This window comes from Piliocolobus tephrosceles, chromosome 7, assembly GCF_002776525.5.
Source record: "Piliocolobus tephrosceles isolate RC106 chromosome 7, ASM277652v3, whole genome shotgun sequence".
NCBI classification, from domain to species: domain Eukaryota; kingdom Metazoa; phylum Chordata; class Mammalia; order Primates; family Cercopithecidae; genus Piliocolobus; species Piliocolobus tephrosceles.
The window spans coordinates 11,175,087-11,192,980 of record NC_045440.1 but is presented as its reverse complement, the minus strand read 5'-3'; the positions used below and the strand labels follow the sequence as shown (position 1 = coordinate 11,192,980).

The 17,894-nt window shown below is 48.0% G+C and overlaps 1 pseudogene; it reads left to right on the top strand.

Annotated features, from left to right (window-relative positions):
• Positions 1 to 4,991: 4,991 nt before the first annotated feature.
• On the top strand, positions 4,992 to 17,564 carry LOC111547397 (annotated as a pseudogene).
• The last annotated feature ends 330 nt before the right edge of the window (positions 17,565 to 17,894 follow it).

Sequence of the window (17,894 nt, the reverse complement as noted above, 5' to 3'; positions counted from 1 at the left end):
AGTCCTGGCCACATGGGACAGAGTCGTGGTTTTAGTTTCTGGGTTGTGCAGAGAGAGCAGTCTGGCTTCCTGTTTGATGTGCTAGCCTGGCTGGCCTCCTGGCTGTTTACTGTAGATAGGGGTTTGGTTTCCTGGGTGGGCAGCTACAGGTTGTGGTCTGAGTTCTGGCTTTATACATATGATCAGGCATGGTCTGTGTGTATATTCAGTCTTCGTTTTTCTTGTCAGTAAAAATATTAAATGACAAATTGGATACATTGGGAACTTTTTAGATGTCTGTGTCCCCTGGAGGAAGTTTTCACGTTCACATTTAATCAGAATGAATATAAACAATTCGGCCATTTATCTTGAAGATGTAAAATAGGAAATCTTCAACAATACTACCTCAGCGCCATTGCCTGTCTGTCCATCGTCAGCCTCCCGAGTAGCTGGGATTACAGGCATGTATTTTTGTATTTTTAGTAGAGACGGGGTTTCACCATGTTGGCCAGGATGGTCTGGATATCTTAACCTCGTGATCTACCTGCCTCAGCCTCTCAAAGTGCTGGGATTACACGTGTGAGCGACTGCGCCCAGCCTATGTACCTTCTTTTTAAAAACACAGATGTTGGCATAAGATAAACACTGTTCTCCACCAGTTCCCCACTGGTAAGTATTTAGGTTATTCCCTACTGTTTGGATTAATCAATGCTGAGCTGTACGTAATTCTTGCATATTTGCATGAATATGTTCATAGGATGCATTGCTAGAAATGGAATTGTGGGATCCAGTTGTGCACATTTTAAATGTTGATGGGTGTTGCTCGATTCTCTTCCGTTAGGGCCATACCGTTATCTCACTGTCAGTGTGTAAGGGCGCCTATTACTATTTCCTTGCCAACAGTTTCTTCTGACATCTCACACACACACACACACACACACACACAAATAGCCCCCTTGTTCCAAAAACATGGACATTTTACATTTCTACTTAAAGTGTGCGCAGACTGACTGAAGCTCTGTGTTGCAGTGATATGTGCTGCTAGGATTGTGGCTCTGTTTTGAATTTGCTAGCCAGGCTATGGCTTGTGTGAACACAGGATGCTGAGGTGTAGGGATCAACAGGCTTTTTCTGGACATCTTGTGCTTCTCCCTTGGGGTAAAGTGGGGTGGCAGTAGGAGCACACAGCTGTTGGGCCCCTAATATTTGTCAGCTGTTTTACATGTGGGATTCCATTTAATGCATTCTTAGAGGTAAAATTATTTTATTGAAGATGAAGATAGAGGCTTAGAGAAGTTAAGAAAATTGTTGAAGGTCACGTCATTTTTTTTTTTTTTTTTTTTTTTTTTTGAGACAGAGTTTGGCTCTCCTTGTCTAGGCTGGGGTACAATGGCATGATCTCGGCTCACCACAACCTCTGCTTCCTAGATTCAAGTGATTCTCCTGCGTCAGCCTCCTGAGTAGCTGGGATGACAGGCATGCACCCCCACGCCAGGCTGATTTCATATTTTTAGTAGGGATGGGGTTTTTCCATATTGGTTAGGCTGGTCTTGAACTCTCAACCTTGGGTGATCCCCTCAGCTTGGCCTCCCAAAGTGCTGGGATTACAGGTGTGAGCCACCACGCCTGGCCAAGGCCATGTAATTTGTTAAGTGAAAAGATGAAGTACTTGATGAACTCAGAAGTTTGACTTCAAGACCTTTGATCTTTCCATAACATGTGGTTCCTTCCCTGGTTGGTGGGGAGTGACTGAAGGACTCAAGGAAGCTGTGTTTTGTGGAAAGAAGACCTGAGGGGTGTATGGTTATTCCAGGCTTGGAATTGCCATGCTGGGCTTCTGAATTGTATAGCTTGGCCATATGGAGAGAAGCCCCTCATTTAAGACTCATTCTTTGGGGGAAATAAAGGAAGGCCACCCACATGAGACAGGCAGAGGCGACTTTCTCAGAGCTGCTGTGGCAAGGGAGTTGGCACCGTCACTTGTGTGTGGCAGAGACTGACATGTAAGTGAGTGGCGGATGAGGAGTGGGGAAGCTTCAGGATGGAAAAGAACAGCTCCCAGTGGAGGCTGTTGTGGGGGCTGGAGGCGGCTGTGCAGAAGTGAGGTGTCCTATGTGATTGGTTAGGGGCGTATTTGGCTTTCTCTGAATTAGCCTGGCATGGTGCTGGGTGCCTGTAACCCCAACTACCAGGGAGTTCGAGGCAGGAAAATAGCTTGAACCTGGGAAGCAGACGTTGCAGTGACCCGAGATGGCACCACTGCACTCCAGCCTGGGCAACAGAGCAAGACTTTGTCTCAAAAAAAAAAAAAAAAAATACATAGTTCCAGATAATTGGAGGAAGGGTATTGAACGTTACCAACACAAAGAAATGATAAATGCTTGAGATGGCGGATATGCTAATTATGCTGATCACATACATTACATGTATTATGACATCACTATGTGTACTCCATATATATGTACAGTACACAATTATGTGTCAATTAAAACAGAAAAAGCTGAACTTAGATTGGAATGGCTATGAAGTAGCTAGCTTTTTCGTATTTTTGATATAGACCCTAGGCATTTACTTTAAGTAAACTACCCTTGGCTTCAGGAAATGTGTAGTATTTGAATTTTAGCCTTGCATTTTATAATACAGAGAAGTAAAACTGTAGGCTTGCTTTAGATACGGTCACAGTGGTTTGCAGTGATGACTTTTTTATGTAATAAGGGGGAAATATACCTTAATTCATAGGCATACGTTCTCATTTTTCTCCCTCGTACACATTTTTAGTTGTTGTCCAGGCATTTTGATACTTATGTAAACAGTATGTGATATCTTAGGTAGGAATCAGAATTTTAATGTAAGAATACTTACAGTTATGTATTTTTCCAACTTTCAAACTGGACATTTTACATGTCCATTATATAACTGTAATTAAATTTTCAAAAAGACAATACCTGTCTTTAATATGGGTGATGCTCTAGCATTTTTTTTTTTCTTTCTTTTTTTTTTTTTTTTTGGAGACAGGGTCTCACTTTCTTCCAGGCTGGAGTGTAGTGGTGTGATCATGGCTCACTGCAGCCTTGGCCTCATAGGCTCGAGAGATCCTCCCACCTCAGCCTCCCAAGTAGCTGGGACCACAGGTGTACAACACCACGCCCAGCTAACGTTTAAAATTTTTTGCAGAGACAGGGCCTCCCTCTGTTGCTCAGGCTGGTCTGGAATTCCTGGGTTCAAGTGATTCTCCTGCTTCATCCTCCTAAAGTGCTGTGATTGCAGGCATGTGCCACTGCCTGGCCCCCATATAAGTGGGATGATGACTTTAGCCTAGGAGTTCCACTCCAGCCTGGGTAACATAGCACAAGACCCTGTCTCTACAAAAACTAAAAAAAATAACTGGTCATGGTGGCACCTGCCTGTGGTCTCAGCTACTCCAGGAGGCTGAGGCAGGAGGATAACTTGAGCCAAGGAGTCGAGGCTGCAGTGAGCTTTGATCTTGTCATTGCATTCCAGCCTGGGTGACAGATGTAAGACCTTGTCTCTTAAAAAAAGTTACTGGCTACCTGATTATTCATGGGAAAAAAACCTGAACTCTCATCTAAACCTCATACCTCGTACAGAAATCCATCAAAATGGATCATGCACTAAAATGTAAAATACAAAATAAAGGTGAAAAGAGGAGCTAGAGACTGGGAGAAACTATTTGCAAACCACATGTCTGATAAAGGACTCATAGCTATAATATATAAAGAACTATGAAAATTCAGCAGTGAAACCAAACCATCTACTTTGAAAATGAATAAAAGACCTGAAGAGACATTTCAGATAACATATAAGCACATGAAAAGATGTTCAACATCATGAGCCATCAGAAAAATGCACACTAAAGCCACGTTAGTATACACCTATCAGAATGCCTAAAATAAAAAGTAGTAACAAGACCAATGCTGGAGAGGATGTGGGGAAACGGGATCACTCACACTTGGCTGGAAGGAATGGAAGATGGTACAGCCGTTCTGGAAAACAGCTTGACAGTTTCTTAAAAAGCTAAATGTGCAATTGCCATAGGACGCAGCACTCACATTCATGGTCAGTTATCCCAGAGAAATGAAGACTTATGTTCACACAAAAGTCTCTATGTAGCTGTTCATAGCAGCATTATTTATAAAGGCTAGAAACTGGAAACAGCCCGGAGACTGCTCAGCAGGTGAATGGTTAAACAAACTGGTGCACCCAGGCCCCAGATACCACTCTGCAGTAGTTCATGACATCCTTGTTCATCCGTCTTTCAAACTAGAAACCACCATCATGCTTACTCCCCTTTTTTCCATCCTGGGTCCGAGTGGACTTCATTTTGCATTTCTTTCCAATGCATTTTCCCTCTGTCCTTTCTGGTTGCGCCTCATGCCTCATTTGAACTGTTGTAAGAGCCACCGAATTGTTTCTCTGCCTCATCATGGAATCCTTTCTACACTTCATGCTCCACTTTGCCATTGGAACAATCTTTCCAAAACATGAACAAACTAACTTAAAAGAAATATCCCAGGTAGCCTTCCAAATAAGTCTAAGCTTTCTGTTAGAAGTTTTACTTCTTGTCTATAGGGAACCCCAGGACTGTAGAGAGACAGATTTGCTGTCTGCATTTTAAGATCAGGCAGAAATCCCTGGAGGGGCCCGTGTGGAATAGTGGCACAAATACTGGTTCTGGAATCAGAAGCCCTCATATCCTGGTTCTAACACTCGCTGGATGTTCTTGGGAAAGTTTTGGTTTCATAACCTCAGAAACTCCATTTCTTAAGAAGTGGAGATGAGGAAGTACACTCAAGGGATCACACAAGGCTGCTGGGAGGAGCGGATGAGGGGCGTGGTGAAAATGCTGTGTAATCCGTGAAGCACGTCGTATGTGTGAGAAGTGGAACTGTTTGAATAGTGGTTCTGGAATCATTGTATGAAAACGATGGAAAGCACATTCGTAGTTCTGCCTGATGATACCACGGGGCACCTGTGTTGTACATGCCTGCAACATGGGCGAGGCCCGGGTCAGTACAGCTCACAGTCTGGTTTTCATGCAGATAGAAAGGCCCGAGAGGACCTTTCCCCCCTCCAGCTGTAGGAAGGAGGTGGCTGTCCCCTGCCTATATTTGGTGGGATTGTCTGTGGCTCCTTGGGGACAAGAATGCAGGGAGTGGGGGAGGAAAGCTGGCCTGACTGCTCGCTAGTCAGCCTTCCCCCAGGGAGGAGTGGAGGGGTCATTTCGTGGTAACTTGCCATGTCTTTCTTAAGCCATCTGCTCTTAGAAATGACCAGCATGACAAGTAACAGACCCATTAGAGACAGATGGGCTGTGTGTCCCGTGCGTTTATGGCTTTGTGGCCTCAGAGCTGCCAGAACTTGATTTCTTTCTGGGGAATGCTGGGTCAGCCAAGGGGCTGAAAATAGTGAGAGGAAGAAAATCCACCCTCGCTGCTCTGGTCTGGGAGTGATTACTGAGGAGAGCGGCATGGAGGGCCCAGCCGTGGGGTCCCTCTCAAGCAGGCCCTCACCACAGTGGGAATGCGGGTGTCAACCTCCCTAGGCCTCCGTGATTTTCGTCTGTCACATACTCACTTCCAGCAGGGATGTCTATGGTGATGAGATGAGGGAGCATCATAGCACACGTGGCATTTAGTAGGCTTGCGGTGAGTGGACGCTGGCATCAGTGGAACAGGAGACTGGGCGCTGCGTGTGGACGCACTCACGTGCTGGTGGCATGGGTGGACAGAGGAGAGAGGGCCGCTCTGCCGTTCTCCTCTTGGTCTGTCACCCCCGCTGTTGTGAGCAGAATCCATGAGTGTATTCTGTTGCCCCAGTCAACTTGGTAGGCTGATTGCTCAATTTTCTGCTTCCACTTTTGATTTCTTAAGAATGGAAAAAGTGACCAGATCGATTGGTAGCAGGGCTAGGACTGGAATTCCCCAGTGTTTTGATGTCCAGCAGTCTCTGTTTTCTGTATTGCACTGCTCTTCCCGATTTCGACCCCTGTTGGGACAGTGGATGTGAAATGTAGCTGGGCGCTTTTGGGGGTGTGCTAGGAGTGTGGCAGATGCCTCAGACTGGCATTTTCCCCCGATTCTGAATTCTCATGGCTCAGAGTCAGTCTCTAGGCTACTGACTGGGAAGATACAGGAAGTCGTTTTGTATGGCAAACTATGCCAGGGCATTTTTTTCACCCGGCAATTTATTTGATTTGAACTGGAATAAATCTCTGCTATTGGTTTCTTTGCCAGTATTATTGGGGAGTGGAGCCTGACTTGTTAACTTAGCCCGATTCATAGTGCTTAGAATCTCAGTGAGTGTGTGTTGAACTGAGCGGAAGTGTGAGAGCATCTTCGACAGTGGTTTGCAAATCTAGCTGCATCTGGGGGGCTGTGAAAAAAGCATGCGTGCTTACTGCAGACCAGTTGAAATAGAATCTGCAGGAATGGAGCCTGGGCAGTTATAGTGCTGTTAAAACCCCCAGGTGGTTCTGATATACCGTAAAGGTTGAGAACCACTTATCCACAGTGAATTGGAGGCCTGGATCATAGATGTGCCTTATGCTTTCACCAGCTTAGAATGGTTCTTGTGCTTTAGAACTGTGAAAAAAAGTGTTATGCAAACAAATGTGGAAATAGCCTAAATGCCACATCCTGTTACTACCTGCCATGAAGTATATTTACCAGTTATTCACTCTATTCTGATCTCTACCCATTCCTCCGTTTCTTCATGGAACAATAATTTGACAGTTGGTTATGCAGAACCACAGTAAGTCTAGTTTGATTGGCGGGAAACGATTTTGGGTATGAAGTACTCTTTAGGCATGTATTGAACTCTTGTTTGTATCACCGCTGTGCTGGACAGTTTATAAATATTACTTCTTTAAGCAAGGCCTGTGGAATCAGAATGCCTGGGTTTTGCTAACTAGCTGTGTCATTTGGGGCAAGTTTTTAAGCTTATATAAACCTGACTTTCATCTATGAAATGGGATGACAAGGGGTTATTATCATCTCACAGGATCGTGCAAATGTGTGTGTAAAGTGCTTAGTTTGGTGCCTAACACATAGTAACTACTCAGTAAAGTTATTATTACACCATTTTCATCGTATTTAAATGTAAATATTAAGAGCTAATAAATTTGTAAAGGTAGTATAGCCTTACCCCTTGAACCAAAGACTACTTTAGTTTTAAGTGGTTGGGTTAATGTATCACTTAAATATTGCCCTCTTTCAATTGAACGTAGCCAGAGGATTTCATAATTGGACCGTTGCCTCTGGAAGTTGGAGCTTTGTTTGTTTGTCTGGTTTCACTTCCTACACTAAGCATGTGGCTGTACACACCTTTATGGTGACTTCTGGTACTGGGGAATCAAAGCTTCAGTCGCTTCTTTGGAGGAGATGATCTTATGCTATACGAAGCACTCGGACTTCGTTCACTGTGTACCATCCAGACAAGACCAGGTGCTTCCCATGGCAGCCTGTCCTTTTCTTAGCTCTCTCATCAATCTAGCCTCTTCCTTCTGTTCCTCTTTATACTAGAACTTCTCTTTGAACAAGAAATGTTGTTTTGTCAATGCTAGGTCCCCAGCAATTAGTAATGCCTAGCACATACTAGGTGCCTCCTGAATGTGAATAGGTGATAATCTAGCAGAACACAAGATAAATCCGCAGGTTGAGATTTAAGCTGTGTGGTATGAATGCTGCATTGGCAAGCTTATTAAATCAGTTTTCTTAATACAAGTTTAACATGTCTTAGTAACTGACTTAGTTCAGTAATCATTTACTGAGTGTCTTCTAGGCCAGACATTGGGGACAGAAAGGTAATAATATATGATTCCTGCCTCATGTGCAGGAAGTCTAGTGCAATGGACAGACACGTGCCAATGGCTGCCATGGAATATGGTGAGTATTAAGAGAAAGGGGCACCCTGTGTGCCCTTGGAGCATAGAGCAGGGCTTGTGTTCTGGGAACATGGACTCCATGTGAAAACACAATTTAAATTAATTTTCTTTTCTTTTTTTTCCTTTTTTTTTTGAGACAGAGTCTTGCTCTGTGGTCCAGGCTGGAGTACAGTGGTGTCATCTCAGCTCACTGCAACGTGCTTCTCCCAGGTTCAAGCAATTCTCATGCCTCAGCCTCCCAAGTAGCTGGGATAACAGGTGTGCGCCACCCTGCCCGGCTAATTTTTGCATTTTTAGTAGAAATGGAGTTTCACCATGCTAGCCAGGCTGGTATTGGACTCCTGACATCAGGTGATCCTCCTACCTTGGCCTTCCAAAGTTCTAGGATTATAGGCATGTATGTGTTCATCCTTTTAAATATCTGTGGGTAGCACTTAACTTTAAATGGGTACTATTTAAACTATTGAATGACTTTAGTATGGATTGAATGACTTTGCTCGGGCCTCGTTTTTAATTTCCTTCATTAGAGGGGAAAAAAAAAAATGCAGGGTGAATATCCCTCATCCAAACTGCTTGGAACCAGAAGTGTCTCAGATTTTTTACATTTTTGGATTTTTGAATATTTGTATTATACTTGCTGGTTGAGCATCCTGAATGCAAAAATCCAGAATCTGAGCTGCTCCAATGAACATTTCGTTGAGCATCACCTCGGCACTCCAAATGTTGTGGATTTCAGTTTCTGGTTAGGGAGACTCATCCTGTATGGGTGGTGGATTGTCGCAGGAGTTCTGGACCAGAGGTTAGGTGAATAGGCTTTGGTTTTCAATTTGTTACTAAACAGGCTGTTTTCTTCCATAAGCTCAGCTTTAGATCCCCTGGTTGTCAAAGAAGGGGATGGGCCATCTGATGTTTAAGGTTTCTGTTAGTTCTGACTTGGAGACACCTGGCTTCAGTTTATCTTCCTTAGGATGGACAAAGAATATGGGAATTTTGAAATTGTTAGTGAACATCTGCAGGGTCGTTGCAGCCTGGTTTTGGGTAAAGGTCATCTTTAGTGAGCCCAGGGAGAAGCACTGGTTTAGTTGTCAGCTGAGTGGGGTAAGCGGTCCTATTAATTTTCCTCTGTGTTAGTGAAAGCATTGTTAAGGGTCACAGTGTTAGTGGAGCTGGCTGGAAACAGGAGGGGAGCTCACTGTTACAGGTTATATTGAGTGTCTTTTCAGTCACTAAATGCTTTTTATGATATGTTTTTCAGGATTTCAGTGTTGTATGATTTCTCTGTGTTAAGCACAGGAAATTTAACATGAGCAAAAAAGAATGCTCTTTTTTTTTTTTTTTTTTCTTTGAGACGGAGTTTCGCTCTTGTCGCCCAGGCTGGAGTGCAGTGGCGTGATCTCAGCTGACTGCAACCTCGGCCTCCTAAGTTCAAGTAATTGTCCTGCCTCAGCCTCCCGAGTAGCTGGGATTACAGGTGCCTGCCAGCATGCCCGGCTAATTTTTGTATTTTTGGTAGAGATGGGGCTTCGCCATATTGACCAGGCTGTTCTTGAACTTCTGACCTCAGGTGACCCTCCTGCCTCGGCTTCCCAAAGTGCTGGGATTACAGGCATGAGCCGCCACTACTGGCCTTGAATCTTCCTTCTATGGGCATCTACAAAAGCCAGCTTTTGAGTCTAGTGGCAGAAAACCTCTTCTTCGTTGTTTAGCTGTGCTGTGAGCTTGGAGGGCTTCAAGCCCAGCTGAAAAAGCTGTAGGATTTTATGTCAGTTGGCTGTCTTGGAGAACTTAATGAGCATTGGGCGGGAGTGATACTGTCAGAGTTCATGAGCTGTTTGAGGCTCTCGAAGCCTAGATACTGGGGTTGCCCGAATACATCGGCTGGACTCACTATTTCTCTCGGGAGTAAGGGTGTGGAAAATGCTGTGGTCTTAACTCTGCTCTTAATTTTACAGTGCTGTTATTAATAATAAGAATGATTTCATATGTTTGTATTTTGCTTTGTAATTCACAGAGAATTTTAAAATCCATTATCTGATTTTATTCCCTCAGCAGTTCTGTGAAAAAGGCAGAGCAGTTTTCATATCTTCTGTTTTCCCGTGATTCTCTTGTGGCTCACAGAAGCTAAGAGCCTTCACCAAGGTCATAGGGTGAATGAGTCGCAGAGCTGGGAGTAGAGGCTCAGGCTTCTAGGGACCCTGTTTCTTCCTCTAATAGCTCGCTCTGGTGGCGCTATGCTCAGGTAACTGCGCATGCTCGGTTTGGTCTTTTGTAAATCCCTGCCCCATTTCGGGGGAGGTTCTTGGGAGGCTTCTATTCATTTTGGAGCATTTAAGTATCTTGTCCTCTCTCCCTCCTCCCAGATGCATGGGCGTTTCTGCAGGCCCCTAGGCTGCCCATTGTGCGTGGGGGCGTCTCCTGCCTCCACGTTGTTTGCATGCCCCTTCTGAAGGTGCTCTTCCCCGCATGGAGCCCCCTCGTGCCTGCCTCCACACTGCAGGCTGTTCCGTAAATGTTACTGACTCAGCATCGTAGAAATGGGACAGGCTATGGATGCCAAGTTCTTTTCTGTGTGAAGGCTGCGATTGTATCATCTTGCCTTCCCCGTGTGTGCTCCTTGAGGGTGTCGCTGTGCTGCGGTCATCTGTGTTCCCTAGGGTGCCTCCCTTAGAGTCCCGGCCGTGGCAGACATGCAGTCAGTGCTCATGGCCTAAATGAGAGGAAGGCCAGCAGAGCCATTAAATCTGGAAAATGACAAGTGAGGGAAAGGAATTTTTATTGAAGGCATGTGAAAAAGAAATCTTTTTAGAAAAGTTGACCTGTTTCTCAACTGGAGTTGAATTTCAGCTCAGAAAAGCAGCTGTGTGCCCAGAGGGCTTTGGGATTTCAGTTTGTGACAGATGAATTGAATTTGTTGTTGTATGAATGTATTATCTTTTCGTGGTTTTATTAGGCCTTTCTCCCAAATGGAATCAATTTTTCTATAAAAGTCACACTTCCTTTTTGAGAAGTGTAACACTAATTTATGGGATGGTCTCCCAAAAGATTACCTGCCAGGAACCAAACACACTGCCTCAGACTCACGGCCCCTGGTTTCTGCCTGTGCAGCTACAGGGCAGAGAGGCACGCTCGAGCTGAAATCAGTACGCATGTCTGCATCTTCTCTTTCTTGATTGCTGTTCCGTCTCTAAAAGCTGGCCTGCCTTCAACGTCTAGGAGCTTGGTGTGTGTAGACACATTACGGTATGGAGGAGGGATACGGTGTTGCAACAGCCAGGAGACTCGCTGAAGTCTCTGTTCTCTTCCTGCTCACTGCTCTGACTTTGTATAAGTCACCTTTGTAGGGCTGTGCACAGTGGCTTACACCTGTAATCCCAGCACTTTGGGAGGCCGACTTGGGAGGATCTCATGAGCCCAGAGTTCGGAACCAGTCTGGGCAACATGGTGAAACCCCATCCCTACAAAAAATAAAAATTAAAAAATTAGCCAGATGTGGTGGCTCATGCCTGTAATCCCAGCTATTGGCGAGGCTGAGGTGCCAGAATCACTTGAGCCCTGGTAGTCAAGGCTGCAGTGAACCATCATCACGCCACTGCACTCCAGCCTGGTCAGAGCAAGACCCTGTGTCAAAAAAAACAAAACCAAACAAACAAAAACCCATTTGTAATAGTGGCAGTAGCTAACTTTTGAAAGTTTGGAGAAAAGTTCCTAAATAACCTGTGACCATGGACAATTTACTTAGCCTTTCTCTGCCTTAGTTTCCTCATCTATGAAAAATGAGAGAATATGGTACTGATCTTACAGGATTTCAATGAGAACTAAACGAGATCAAACTCAGAGCCTGGTACCTCGTGAGTGCGCACTCAATGTTATTATTTCAACATTTTAGGGGAAAAAGAATGCTAATGGGTCATTATGGATAAACGTAGTCTATCACTGGTGTTACTCATGGTATTGGAAGGAGCTTGAATTCCATATAGATAGTGTGATGGAGAAAGTATTTTGGGCATTGGCAGTATTTATTGAAAGAACAAATGATGTGTCTGTCCTGTGCGGAGAGCCGTTTCCACTTGTTTCTTTAAATGCTATGGGAAAAGCAGTCGAACCTGTGCTCTCTGCCGGACAGCTTCAGTCTCCGCGTGTTGATTTGGCCAATTGTCGCTCGCTGTCATGGCAGCAGCAGTTGAAGGGACAGCTTGTCTTAATTTGCATTTTTCTGTGTTTGTGCTATTTATAGACAAGACATGGAAGCCTGTTTATGGCAAGCTGGCAAATTCAGCAAAACATGGAAAAACCTGTTAGCACAGTTTGCACGTGTGCAGGCACAGAGCAGCCAAATAAATACACGTTTTCCTGTATTTTAAAAACTCTCTGGAAAAAAAAGACATTAAACCATAGCCCAGATGGCTTATGGAGCTAGAGCTTTTTCCTTGAAATACATGAGTATGGCTGTCAGACATCTGAAACCTGAAGCCATCTTAAAACATCATTTTGATGCTACCCCCTACTCACCCTTTTTTTCCATTTGTAAGGGACAAGGATCCAGGAAGGAAAGTATCAACTTACAAAGGCTTGTGTTACAATTAATCGTTCATGTTCTTTCTTTTGGTATCTTATTCTCTGTTTACATTTTATTTTTATTATTACTTTTTTTTTTTTTTTTTTTGAGATGGAGTCTGGCTCTGTAGCCCAGCCTGGAGTGCAGTGGCCAGATCTCAGCTCACTGCAAGCTCCGTCTTCCGGGTTTACGCCATTCTCCTGCCTCAGCCTCCCGAGTAGCTGGGACTACAGGCGCCCACGACCACGCCCGGCTAGTTTTTTGTATTTTTTTAAGTAGAGACAGGGTTTCACTGGGTTAGTCAGGATGGTCTCGATCTCCTGACCTCGTGATCCGCCCGTCTCGGCCTCCCAAAGTGCTGGGATTACAGGCTTGCGCCACCGCGCCCGGCCTTATTATTACTTTTTTTGAGACAGAGTCTTGCTCTGTCACCCAGGCTGGAATGCAGTGGCGTGACCTCGGCTCACTCCAACCTCTGCCTCCCAGGTTCAAGTGATTCTTGTGCCTCAGCTTCCTGAGTAACTGGGATTACAGACGTGTGCCACCACATCCAGCTAATTTTTATGTTTTTAGTAGAGACAGAGTTTTGCCGTATTGGTCAGGCTGATCTTGAACTCCTGAACTCAGGTAATCTGCCTGCCTCAGTCTCCCAAAGAGCTGAGATTACAGGTGTGAGCCACCACGCCCGGCCACTGTTTCCATTTTGTAACGCTAGCGTCACCCCAGTGTAGGGTGGCTAGGGGTATTCTTCTTTCCTGTTTCCTGGTGTATTTTCCTCTACAGCATTGATCACTCTTTAACATACTTTTTGGTTGTCTGTCTCTACCTACAAAAATATATGTTCCCTGTTATATCACCAGTGCCTGGCACGTAGATAGTTAGTCAGTATTTGTTGAATGAATGAATGAATGAATGGGTTCCTAATATCCATGGAGGGGAGAGGCTGATATGACTCTCAATATGGCAGGGGGTGTACATCCACCCTGTGATATTCTTCTTAATATTCCAAGGCTGAGAGGTTGATATGACTCCCAGTATCGCAGACACTGTACACCCCCGTGTGATACTCTTCCTGGTATCCGGAAGGGGAGAAGATGGTATTAATCCCTGTATCGCAGGAGGTGAACACCCACTCTGTGATATCTTTCCTAGTATGCAGGGGGAGAGGGATAATATTATTCCAATATTGCAGAAGATGTACACGCCCCCCGGTAATATTGTCCTTAATATTCCAAGGCACAGAAGACGATTTGCTCCCAATATCCCAGAAAGTGTACACCCCCCAGTGATGTTGTTCCCATGATCCAGGAGGGAAGAGGATGATATGACTTTCAGCCCCTGCACCCTGCAATGCTCTCACTCTGCAACACCGACACCCAGCTCAACCTGACATGGGACCAGAAGTGCTGGCTGGGGGTGTTGACTGCTTCTCTTTTCTCCCTTGCCAGACTCAGTAGAGGAAGCTGAGATCGAGCAGCCGCAGGAACAAGGTGTGTTTTGTCCATGGCTCGGGCTTCCTCTGATTATGAGCTGAGCCTTGGGGTAACGCCGGGGGAGGTGACAGAGCTGAGTACGGGGGGCACTGGATGCGGCTGTCACCCCTCTGTGGTGTGGGCTGGGGACTTGGGGGACATTGCCTGAGATGGGCCTGAACCTCCCGTCTACTCTGGTACTGGAGGCCGTGGGGTCCCACACTTCTTCCATTGAACATGCTGACCCCCGCCTGGTTCCCGACCGAGGTGGGGCATCCTTTCCACTGCTGGGGCCCACATGTAGCTGTGGGTTCCTTTCTCATGACCTAGAGAAGCTGCAGTTCACCCTGTGCTCTGCCTCAGAGATGGGAGGCCACACTGCCCTCAGCGGGTGGCAGAATACAGAGCCTTAGGTTGCAGGGGCCTCAACTGAGGTCTCTGAAGCGTCTGCTCCTTCCTGAGGGGAGCCAGTGGGGAAGGGAAGGCTGTCGTAGGTTTGCCTCGGGGAGGGGGTGATTCCACCCTCTGCCAAAGTCCCTGGAGCAAAGGCACGTAGCTCTCCAGCTGCCCCTGAGGCCAGGGTAGTGGCTGGGAGGCGCTGTGTGCCTCTGCCGGGTCGGGGAGATTTCTTAGCTAATCTAGTTTAGTCAAGTCAGACATTTGCCTCTAAATCATGTTTATTTATTTTTTTAATTCCAAGGCTTTACAGATGAATAAGGAGGCAGTTTGTATTGAAAATATTTTTTACATGTGAGCTTGAAACAGAGAGTCTGTTTGAATCTAGGTTTTTTTCCTTCCCAGTAATGCCTCCTTTCATCCCAGGTTTTCCAACAGGAAATGCGCTTGTTTGCTCACCTCTTGGAGGGGGCTTTGGCTAGGAATCCACCAAAACCAGCAGGCACCAGTGGGCTGCTGGAGCAGTCTGGCCTTTGTTAACCCTTTAGGAACTGTGGGCTTCAGGTTTTCAGACCATCCAAGGTGAAGGTGGCCACAGGGGCCTGGAAGCTTTCCCATCCTTCCTGCAGGGATGGTCCGTTTCCCTGCACGGAGCTGGGTACGTGGGTACAACACCCCTGTCCTGTGCCGTCGGCGGCTTTACCAATTTTGCATAGCAGCTTTTGAGCTGATCAATAGCTCTGATTGGCTGTTGAGGATTTCATGGATTCCTGTACCCCATCGGGGGGCCCAGTATGCTGACAGAAGTTACATTTGTAGTTGTAGTGCTGCATATACATGGGTCCAGCTTGAAGGCTTTGGTTCTTTCTAAAAGGAAAGGCGTCTCTGAGGGATCACTGAGCTGACATAGTCTCCTAAAACCATGCTGTCAGGTGGGCGACAAAGCAGGACAGGAGGGTGATTTCGTAGGAGAGTCAGGCCACGGGCCTGCGTGTTCTCTCTGTCCCCATAGTGCCGGAGTTCCTACGTGCTCCAGGCCCTGGGTTTGCATTGCACATAATTTTCAAGGGCTCCTGGCAAGCTGTGCCAGGGACACAGAGGGTGGGGATGCAGAGACCCTGTCCCCAGTGGACCAAGGACTCACTGCTGGACTCTAATCTGTCTAGGTGTTTTTGTGACTTGCAGAAATACCTCCATCTTGCCTGAGCCTGGAGCCACAGGAGACCCTGCTGAAGGTGAAGAATGTTCTGGAAAAATGCAAGACCTGCCCAGGCTGCCCCCAGGAGCCAGCGTCTTGGGGTCTCTGTGCAGCATCTAGCAACGTGAGCTTGCAGGACCCCTAGGAGCCCTCCTTCTGCTTGGAAGCTGAGGACGACTAGAAGGACCCAGAGGCCCTGAGCTCACTGCTGCTGTTCCTGAACGACCCCGGGTACAAGGCCAGCTTCCATGGCCTCTATGATGTGGTGCTGCCATGGCTGAGCAGCGTGTTCTGCAGCCTTAGCGATGAGGAGGAAGTGACTGTGTGCCTGGCACAGCCCGAGGGGCGGCCAAGAAAGCTGGCCTCCTCATGGCCCTGGCCAGACTCTGCTTCCTCCTGGGGCAGCTGTGCAGCAGGAGGCTCAAGCTGTCCCAGGCCCGGGTATACTTTCAGGAAGCACTGGGGGCCCTGGAGGGCAGTTTCAGGGACCTGTTCCTGGTGGTGGCTGTGTACGCTAACCTGGCCAGCATTTACAGGAAGCAGAACCGGGAGAAGTGCACACAGGTGGTTCCCAAAGCCATGGCCCTGCTCCTGGGGATTCCCGGCCACATCTGCAGCACCGAGGTGGAGGGGGAGCTCCTGCAGCTGGCGCTGCGGCAGGCGGTGGGTGGCCAGAGCCTGCAGGCCGAGGCCCAGGCCTGCTTCCTGCTGGCCAGGCACCACGTGCACCTCAAGCAGCCCAAGAAGGCCCTGCCCTTCCTAGAGCGGCTGTTGTTTTTTCACAGGGACTCGGGAGCCCCAGAGGCTGCGTGGCTCAGACTGCTCCCTGCTCCTGGCTGACATCTACAGCTGCAAGAGCCTGCCCCACCTGGTGCTGAGCTGTGTTCAGGTGGCCTCACTGAGGACACAGGACTCCCTGACCGGCTCGCTGAGGAGCGTGAACCTGGTGCTCCAGAACGCCCTCCAGCCCCACAGCCTCCCCACCCAGACTTCCCACTACCTCAGGTGAGCACTGGCCTCCCTAACCCCGGGCACAGGCCAGGCCCTGCGTGGCTTTCTCCATGCCAGCCTGGTCCAGCTGTACAGCCACTGTGGCTACCACAGCCCGGCCATCATCTTCATGATGCAGGTGGTGGAAGCCAGTGCTGTTGCCAGAGTCTGTGCCATCAGGGACCACCTGGTGGCCCTGGCCTGGCTGCACGTGCTTCAGGGCCAGAATATCCTGCAGTCTGTCCAGGATGCAGTGGTGGCCAGTGAGGACCAGGAAGGTGTGATTGCCAACATGGTGGCCATGGCTCTGAAGAGGACGGGCCGGACGAGGCAGGCAGCCGAGGGCTACTACCGCACCCTGCGGGCGGCTGGGGACCTGGGCCAGCGGAGGAACCAGGCAGTGGTGCTGGTCAACTTCGGGACCCTGTGCCTGCACGCGGGTGCCGGCAGGCTGGCCCAGCACTACCTTCTGGAGGCCGTGCGGCTGTTCTCGAGGCTGCCCTGCAGGGAATGTGGCCGGGACTTCACCCACATGCTCCTATAGCGGGGCCACCTCTGCACCCGCCAGGGCCCGGCCCAGTAGGGCAAGGGCTACCATGAGTGGGCCCTTCTGGTCACTGTGGAGATGGGCCATGTGGAGAGTGAGTGCCCCGGTTCCTCCTGTGCGCCTTCCGGGGCCACTCGGGTCAGGGCACACCTGGGGTTTGTGATTCAGAAGCAAGTGGTGGTTTTTCCACCATCGAAAGTGCTGAGTCATGGCCAGCAACAGGTGTTGGCAGGAGCCCTGAAGAAAGGCGGTTCCCACGCAGGGCCAGGCCCTCTGCCCTACTGGGGCAGCCATCTCTTCCCAGTTTGCCCAGGGACCATCTTGCCTTGAACATGGAAAGTCCTGCATGCTGGGAATCCCTAGACATAACCCTGGGATCAAGGCAGGCTCTGCTGAGCTGGGAATTGGGGCCCCTCCATGAGCCAGGCCCTGAACGCCGGTTCTTGTGGCCGTGTTATCTGCTTGGTATGTTGGTAGCCCTGTGCACCTGTCATCCCACTTCACAGAGGACACGGGGCGAGTGATTGCCCAAAGCCGCAGAGCAGTTCATGCAAAAGTAGCTCATTGTGCAGTGTGTGCCAGGCCCCACCCACAAATGGGGCTTGTGGGGTCCTCGGGTGGCTGGGACTGAGTGTGGGAATGTGAGCTTTAGGCCAGAGAAGCCGCAAAAGGGTGAGTGGCGTGATGGCGGGGCAGCACTTGGCCCCGGGTTAGGGAAGCTTCTTTAGTCTACGACCAGAGGGTTGAGAGGATTTAGTCAAGTAATAGGTGGTGGGGGGGTGCTGGTGGTGTAGCCTGTGTGAAGGACCAGGGAGGAACGAGTGGGGGTGAGTGAGCGGGGGTGTGAGCGGGGG